The 8,764-nt window shown below is 43.8% G+C and overlaps 1 protein-coding gene across 1 annotated transcript in view; it reads right to left on the bottom strand.

The window, feature by feature from the left end:
• The window catches only part of LOC124381119 (stimulated by retinoic acid gene 6 protein-like), a 13,907-nt gene extending 5,912 nt beyond the window's left edge, over positions 1–7,995 (bottom strand). Inside the window, exons 1-2 of the mRNA XM_046842501.1 lie at positions 7,979–7,995; positions 6,571–6,738 (exon numbers count right to left, since the gene is read on the bottom strand). The gene's annotated coding sequence lies outside the window, so the exon portion shown is untranslated. The remainder of the gene's footprint in view (positions 1–6,570; positions 6,739–7,978) is intronic.
• Positions 7,996–8,764: the final 769 nt, after the last annotated feature.

Consider the following 8,764-nt stretch of genomic DNA (forward strand, 5'->3'; position numbering starts at 1 on the left):
GTGGGGTGCATTCATCACAAAGTCACACTGGTTTTGAGACAGATAAGTGCTCAGTCTTTCAGTGTCCAGTTCACTTAGGGCAGCTTTAAACTCATTTTTTGCACCGACAAAGTTTGTTCCCTGGTCACATCTGATTTGGCGAATTGCACCTCTGATAGCAATGAAACACCTTAGTGAATTAATGAATGTGTCAGTGGATAGGTCCTCTAATAGCTCAATGTGAATGGCTCGGGAGCAAAAGCATGTGAACAAAAGTCCATACCGTTTGTGTGTTTTTCGGCCTTCTGTAGTTACAAAAGGGCCAAAACAGTCCATACCGCAGTATGTGAATGGTGGTGAGGGCTCTAAGCGTTCTGCAGGTAAGTCGCTCATTCTCTGACCCTCCGGAGCCTTGCGGAGTCTGCGGCAGATGACACACTGGCGGATAAAAGAAGCAATGGTTCTGCTCATTCCTGGGATCCAGTAGCCACTGGATCTGATTTCGTTTGTGGTGAAGCCCTTTCCTTGATGCTTTACTTTATTGTGACAGTGAGCTATTATGAGTTTGGTCACATGATGTTCCTTTGGAATCACAATGGGGTGTTTGAAAGAGTCTTTGATAGACGAAAGTCTCCCTCCGACCTTAACAAGTCCGTCCGTGTCCCTGAAAATGTCTAAGTGGAACAGTTTGTTGTGATGTGGGAGCTGGTTGCCTTTGTTTATTAGTTTTATCTCCTTTCCATACGTTTGTCTTTGAACATCCTGAATGATGACACGTACTGCACTTTCTTGTTCGCTCACTGTAGCCGGCGCATCTGATTTGACTTTCTTGGTCCTTCTGATGAGACGTGCTACAGCTTTGACTGCCTTGGACCATGATGAAAACTTGGACAGACGTTCTGAAAGGCTGAATGTCTCCGTAACTTTGGTTAACATTGTTTGTATTTTTCTTACTTCAGGATCTCCAAGAGACAGTTCTAACTCTACACTTTGTGTTGCGGGCAGGTCTTTCTCCCAAAGAAAGGAGGGGCCGGTGAACCAGTTAGAAGAGAGCAGCTCAGTGACAGATTTACCCCTAGATGCCATATCGGCTGGGTTCTCTTCAGATGGCACGTAAAACCATTGCTGAGGTTGTGTACTTTGGCGAATCATTTGGACCCTATTCGCTACAAAGGTATGAAAACGACGTGCCTCATTGTTTACATAGCCCAAAACTACCTTAGAATCTGTCCAGAAATACTCTTTGACTTGAGCGTAGCAGAGTTCTTCTCTCAACATGTTACTAATGGAGACTGAAACTACAGCTGCAGTTAGCTCAAGTCTAGGGATTGTAGTCAGCTTGGTGGGAGAAACACGGGCTTTGGCTATTACCAATGAACAGTGAATCCCCTCTTTACTGTTTTTGGCTCTTAAATAGGTGCATTGTCCATAACCACTCGTGCTCGCATCCGAAAAGTGGTGCAACTCTATTTCTTTAATCTCTCCAAAACTAGCAGGAAAGTAGCAGCGAGTTATGTTTACCTTGTTTAAGTTTGCAAAGTCACATTGCCAGCTCTCCCACCTTGGTCTCAGTGATTCTGGCAGGGGGTCATCCCAGTTGATACCTTGGTGACACATTTCCTGCAGGATTCTTTTTCCGCGAAGTACATATGGCGCCAGGAAGCCAAGGGGGTCATAGATGGATGCGATAGTAGATAAGATGCCTCACGTGTTGCTGGTTGGTCCTTTAAGGTGTTGTCAAATCTGAAACAGTCCCTCTCAACGTTCCATTGGATGCCTAAGGCCCGTTCCTGCGTCATGTCTTTGAGTGTTAAGTCCTTTGTTTTTGTTTCTCCGGCACGTTCAGATGGCGGGATGCTTTGTAGCACAGCAGGGCTACTTGAGATAAATTTATGCAGACGGAGACCTCCTTGCTTGCATATTTCTGTTGCCTCTTGCGCGAGCTGTATTGCCTTTTCAACGGTGTCTGTGCTTGTGACTCCGTCGTCCACATAAAAGTCCTTTTCCATGAACTCAGATCCTGCAGGGTGAGTGTGACAGTGTTCTTTAGCTAAATACCTTAGTCCGTAATTTGCACACCCTGGGGATGATGTCGCACCGAAAAGATGTACCTTCATTCTGTACACAAGTGGCTGTGTCTCTATGTTGCCGTTTTTCCACCACAGAAAACTCAGGTAATCTCTGTCGCAGGGCTGAACGTGAAACTGGTGGAACATCTTCTCTATATCGCACATTAAAGCGATAGGACGTTGTCTGAACCGAAGAAGGATGCCTGTTAGATTGTTAATCAGATCTGGCCCTTGGAGAAGATGATCGTTTAGACTTGTACCATTGTGTTTGGCCGAACAATCGAACACAACACGTAGTTTTGTGGGTTTTTTGGGGTGGTATATCCCGTGATGGGGAATGTACCATCGTTCGCCTTGTTTTCCGTCATTGTGTACCTCTTCTACATCACCTCTCTCAATAATGTCCTTCATGTACGTTATATAGTCTCCTTTGTAATTTACATCTTTGTTGAACTTTCGCTTTAAGTGTTCGAGTCTGATTTCAGCAAGCCTTCTGTTGTCGGGTAAATGGGGTCTTTGTCGGAATGGTAGAGGCATCTCACAGTGTCCTTGTTCATTTTTCCTTATTCCCTCCTTAAGCTTGTCCAAAAAGATGAGATCCTCTTGTGAGACCATTTTGTCACTTGCCTCTGTGTCCTTAAAATCCGACTCTAGCACACGAATCACGTCCATGGGTGTAACAGGGGGTAATTCCTTTATTGTTATCCTATGACACAAACTTGACTGAGTTTCATTGAGCGCTGGTGTGGAGCCTCCAACGATACTCCACCCAAGGTCCGTGCGGATTGCATATGGCTCCTCTCCTTCTCCCACGAGAACTTGTCTTGGAGCTAAAGTTCTGGGACAGTTAAATCCGATAAGGAGTCCAACATCACAACTCAACAAAGGAGGTATCTTATCTGCCATTTCTGTCAGATGGGGCCATTGTTTTGCCGTGTCACTAGTGGGTATGTTGTCATAGTTAACTGGAATAAAGTCTTTGGTATATGAGGGGGGTAAGTCGATGCGAATGTCTGAATCATAACCTCTCACACACATTCCAGAGACTCTGTGACTCTTGACAGTAGAATGAACACCTAGCATGGTAGTTAGCTTTAACTTTACAGGGTGAGTTTCTGCTCGTAGCTGTTTGCTTAATTCTTCACAGACAAATGTGCTGTCACTCTGTGTGTCTAATAGTGCGTAAACTAATAGCTCTTCAGACGGGCTCTGCACTGTAGACACCCATACAGGAACAATCATGGAAGTGCTACTAGATTGACCCACCTTAGTAACATTGAGAGCTGTCGCGGTTTCATTTGGAGTGTTTTGAGCTGTGTTTTCAGAGCTTTGAGACCTTACATATGACTTGTGATTGTCATTGTGCAGACAAGTGGGATGCCTTCCTTTGCAAATGTCACAAATGTGGCGATAGCGACAATCTTTGGCGTTATGGCCGACCTTTAAGCATCCATAGCACAGTTTATTGTCCTTAACATATGTGCGCTTCTCTTCTAATGGCCGTTCTGAAAAGTTAGGGCACTTTGATAACTGGTGGTTTTCATCTTTGCAGAACATGCACTGTACCTTTAATTTTGTGTTGCTAGTCCTTGCTTTGTTGTTTTGTACCGTGGCTTGGGTTGTGAAGACTTGTGTGGATCTGTGTGATTTAAAGTCCTTTGTGTTCCTTTTCTCATAAGATAAGCTGCATGAGTGAAGCGCATGAGAGGAAGTGACCGGGTTGCATGCGATCTCCGCTTCGACTGCCACAAAATGTGCAAAGTCCTGGAAAGAGGGAAAATCCTTTCCTTCCATAAGTGTAACTGTCACCCGTCGATTCCAACGGGCTGCCAGCCAGTCAGGAACTTTCTGCAGCAATTTTTGATTTTCCTCGCAGTCACTAAGTATCTCTAGGCCTTTTACGTGTGGTGTGGCTTGGAGACATGCATTTAGAAAGTCAGAAAATGCCCTTAATCCTTCTGCGTCCTTTGAGTTTATTTTTGGCCATTTTAACAGTTTGTCTCTGAAAGCTTTTTGGATAACAAAAGGCGGGCCGTAACGTTGGTCAAGCTTTTGCCATGCATCCCTGTATGCCTCTTCGTCACTGCGAAAAAATGTGCCTTCAAGACAATTTTGAGCTGGGCCTGTGACATACCTTTTTAGTAGATGAAGTTTATCAGCAGGTGAGATACCTTTGCAGTCCACAAGTGAAGAGAATGAAGCCTTCCATTCAATGTAGTTTATTGGATCTCCACTGAAAACTGTGGGCATTGGCACTGGAATTCTGTTTATAGCTATGCTATTTTGAATTGCTTGGGCCAACTGGGAAATGTCAGTGAGAGGTGTTTGCGTGACAATTTGAGGGTTTGGACTGTTCATCGTTTGATTTGGCATATGGATGGACACATTGTTTTGTGGCATTATTGAAGGTAAGTTACTAGAGGGAACTGCTGCTTCATTAACTGATTGGTGACCAACAGAGAAAGGTATGCTGTTTGGTTGTATTTGCTGATATTCCATATCCATGTTAATTTCTCTGTCGTAGATCTCAAGTTTTGCACGAGCAGCTTGTATTTCCTTTTCTGCCTTTAAACGCTCAAGTTCTGATTGTATATCTTTCATTTTTTCCTTTTGTTTAATTTCCTCCTGCACAATTTTATATTCTGCTTCCTTTACCGCCAACTCGCAGCCGCTTCAATCCTTTTGGCTGTGATGCTTAAAGTATCAGACTGCTTACGAAACTAGACTGAGAGGCAGTACCGTAGATGGAGCGGGCGTACTGTTGTGATGGTAGCTGATGAAGACGCTGCCTTTCTCGATCTGCATCGAAATCACCATCTATTCCTGTTATCGTTCACTAAGTATTTTCATAATGTCCTTAGACACTGCTTCACAAGAGTCCATTTTGCGTCTTGTGTCAGGGGATGGCATAGTACGCTCTCTAATTTCACTGTACACCTTCATCATGTTGTTCAGACCATTTTCAATTTCGTTTGCCATTTCACACAGCTCGTGCTCTGATAAGACAGTCTTTAGGCTTTCTCTGGACTTTCTGATTAGCTGTTTCCATTGTTCATAGAGACTGATAAGTTTTTTGTTCTTTTTAATCAGTTCGTCTTTTTGGTAGGCTAGCATTTTTTCCGTTAACACACTAGGGCGCTCTGAACGTCTAGGTAACGACAACTCGGTCGGCAGTTCGGCTAATTGGTTTTCTTTGCGTTCAATATCGTCCTTTAACTCCTGTCTTGACATTTCTGTATCTCCTTGATGTAATAAAGCTCTCGTTTCATGGATTTCGATTTGTAGCTTACGTGTTTGATCTTCGATATCGTCCATTTTCCGTGCTGTTGTCGTTGTCCTTAGAGTTCACGAGCCGCTCGATATAGCACGCTGAGGTCAAGCTCTTACTGTAGCACGCCCCCCAAGACAGAGATGAAACCTTTACTGATGGTTTTATGATGCTTTAATCCTTTGTTAAACCTTTTCCGTTCACCATATCACCAACGTAAGAGCTGCAATTTACATAAACACACGATTTATTAGCTAACACGGTTCAAAATCCGCTAGCTTTACATTTGTGCAAAATGTACACATTAACAGACGAAATATGCATTTGTCACGCTATTGAACATACCTTTTGCCTCTTCTGAGGGGCTGCAAGCATGAATTACACATATATTATAACATCCAGTGTCGATGAACGCTATCGTTATACTAAAACTGCACTAACCCGAGCGCGCGCTCCACTCGAACCTAAACACAAAGCGCGAAGCTTAACACCGGAAGTCAAAACATTGCACTTTAGAATTTCAAAAAAAAAAAAATAAAAGACAAACACATTTCCTACAAAATACACTGATGGTTATTTACACCAGGTGTCTAACACAAATACACACCTTATTAGACACTTTCTTACACACACACACACACACACACACACACACACACACAAACACACAGTTATTGTGTTTGCTCACATTTAGCATAGGACAGGTGTCACTCACACACACACACACACACACACACACACACACACACACACACACACACACACGGTTATTGTGTTTGCTCACATTTAGCATAGGACAGGTGTCACTCACACACACACACACACACACACACACACACACACACACACACACACACACACACACACACACGGTTATTGTGTTTGCTCACATTTAGCATAGGACAGGTGTCACACACACACACACACACACACACACACACACACACACACACACACACACGGTTATTGTGTTTGCTCACATTTAGCATAGGACAGGTGTCACCACACACACACACACACACACACACACACACACACACACACACACACACACGTTATTGTGTTTGCTCACATTTAGCATAGGACAGGTGTCACTCACACACACACACACACACACACACACACACACACACACACACACGGTTATTGTGTTTGCTCACATTTGCATAGTACAGGTGTCACTCACACACACACACACACACACACACACACACACACACACACACACACACACCGTTATTGAGTTTGCTTACATTTAGCGTAGCGCAGATGTTTTCAAAATCTGATTTGGAGAAAGAATCTGAGAACATATTCCACAGATCAAACGCCCTGTGAGAATGTAGGTAGACAGCACCTGCTCCAGTAACATCATCTACACACACACACACACACACACACACACACACACACACACACACACACCTGGAACATAAGTCAACCTGTAAGTAGTGACTTAGTAGTAGACACTTACAGATATCAGCTAATTAGCTAATCTCACGCACACACACACACACACACACACACACACACACACACACACACACACACACACACACACACACACACACACACACACACACAAACACACACACATATACCATGTACAGGCTCAGGAACGAGAGCACGACGGTGGCGATGATCCTGTTAGGGAATTTAAAATACGGATCCCATTCATACACTTTCCTCTGGAACCAGGTCTTCTTCACAGACCTGCAGGGTTCAACCAGGGTTAATCTGTGTGTGTGTGTGTTTGTGTGTGTGTTATGAATGTGTGGGGGAGTGTAAGGGTGTTTTCACACCTAGTTCGTTTAAGCCCTCCAAACGCTCTCGGAGCGGTTCAGTGTGTATATGTGAACAAACCAAGTGATCTCAGACCCCTTAAAAGGACCCAGAAGCGAACCGTACTCAGACCACCTCCGGAGGTGGTCTGAGTACGGTTCGTTTGTGGGTCCATTTGTGGTTCGATTTGTTTGTGACATGTGAAAGCAATGTGGTCCCGGTCCGCTTTGCATTTCGTTTCGCCAAATGTCCCTGGAGGCTTGCCATACCTGCAGTCGTGTTCCGTCACTGCTGAAACACAAAACTTTTTGACATGGCAGGTCGCGGAGTCGTGTGGTCTTATGAAGAGAGCTGTGCACTTATTAATATTTGTAAAGAGGATGGCATTAAACGCCAACTATTCACAATACATAAAAACAAAAGTATTTCTTCTGTTTTCTCAAAAACTGAAGGAAAGGGGCTACAGCAGAACAGCACCACAATGTCACGTACAAGTGAAAAAACTACGACAGAAGTACATAAACACACGTGATAAAATTTCACACAATTTTGGGTTCTGAGTTCTTATGAGGTTGAGGTGTGAACACGAAAGGGTCTGAGATCACTTCAATACAGAAGAGGACCAAAAAGAGAACTGGGTTCTCTTTTGAGTCTTTTTTTATTGTGAACACGAAAGGGACTGAGTTCACATTTGCTTAGATCACTTTCTGGTTCACTTTAAGTGAACTGGGTTTGGTTCTTTTAAAACGAACTAGGTGTGAAAACACCCTAAATGTGCATAGGGTCTGTGTGTGTGTGTTTGTGTGTGTGTGTGTGTGTGTGAGTGTGTGTGTGTGTGTGTGTGTGTGTGTGTGTGTGTGTGTGTGTGTGTGTGTGTAGGTACTTTTCAGTTGGACGTTGCAGTAGTCGCTGTACATACAGGTAGTGCTCCTTCTCAGATTCCTCCTACAGAACAAACACACACACACACACACACACACACACACACACACACAGTGATGAGGTGTGTGTGTGTGTGTGTGTGTGTGTGTGTGTGTGTGTGTGTGTGTGTGTGTGTGTGTGTGTGTGTGTGTGTGTGTGTGTGTGTGTGTGTGTGTGTGTGTGTGAGAGAGAGACCTTTCTGTGGTGTTTCTTCAGACAAATCAGAATTTCCGTCACTATCAGGTGCCCAAAGCGAAGAACCAGGAAACTCAAACACAGTAAATGTGGGAGGTCCAGTAACTGCACACACACACACACACACACACACACACACACACACACACACACACACACTATAGTTTCTGCTATACTCTGAAGACATTTGGGCTTGAGATCATGAAATGAATATGAAACAAGAGATCAGCTTTTCTTATGGACCACACAATATTTTAGGTGTGCAAAAGTTTTGGCAAATTGTCAACGACAAACGAATGTAAATAGCACTTAATATTAGAGGCGGTGTGAGAGTGGGGTAATGTTGATGAAGTTTTAAATGTGGGTTATTGAAATTGGATTTGACAAGGCAGCATACTGTAGGTCAGAATGGAGGAGTGGGGTATTGTAGGTGGAGTTGGAAAGGTGGAGTATTGTAAATGGAGAAGGAGGGGTGGGAGATACTTCTGCTATACACTGAATACATTTGCATTTGAGATAATAACAGGATATTTAAGTGGGAAGGACAGGGTAT

This window comes from Silurus meridionalis, chromosome 28, assembly GCF_014805685.1.
Source record: "Silurus meridionalis isolate SWU-2019-XX chromosome 28, ASM1480568v1, whole genome shotgun sequence".
Taxonomy (NCBI): Eukaryota; Metazoa; Chordata; class Actinopteri; order Siluriformes; family Siluridae; genus Silurus; species Silurus meridionalis.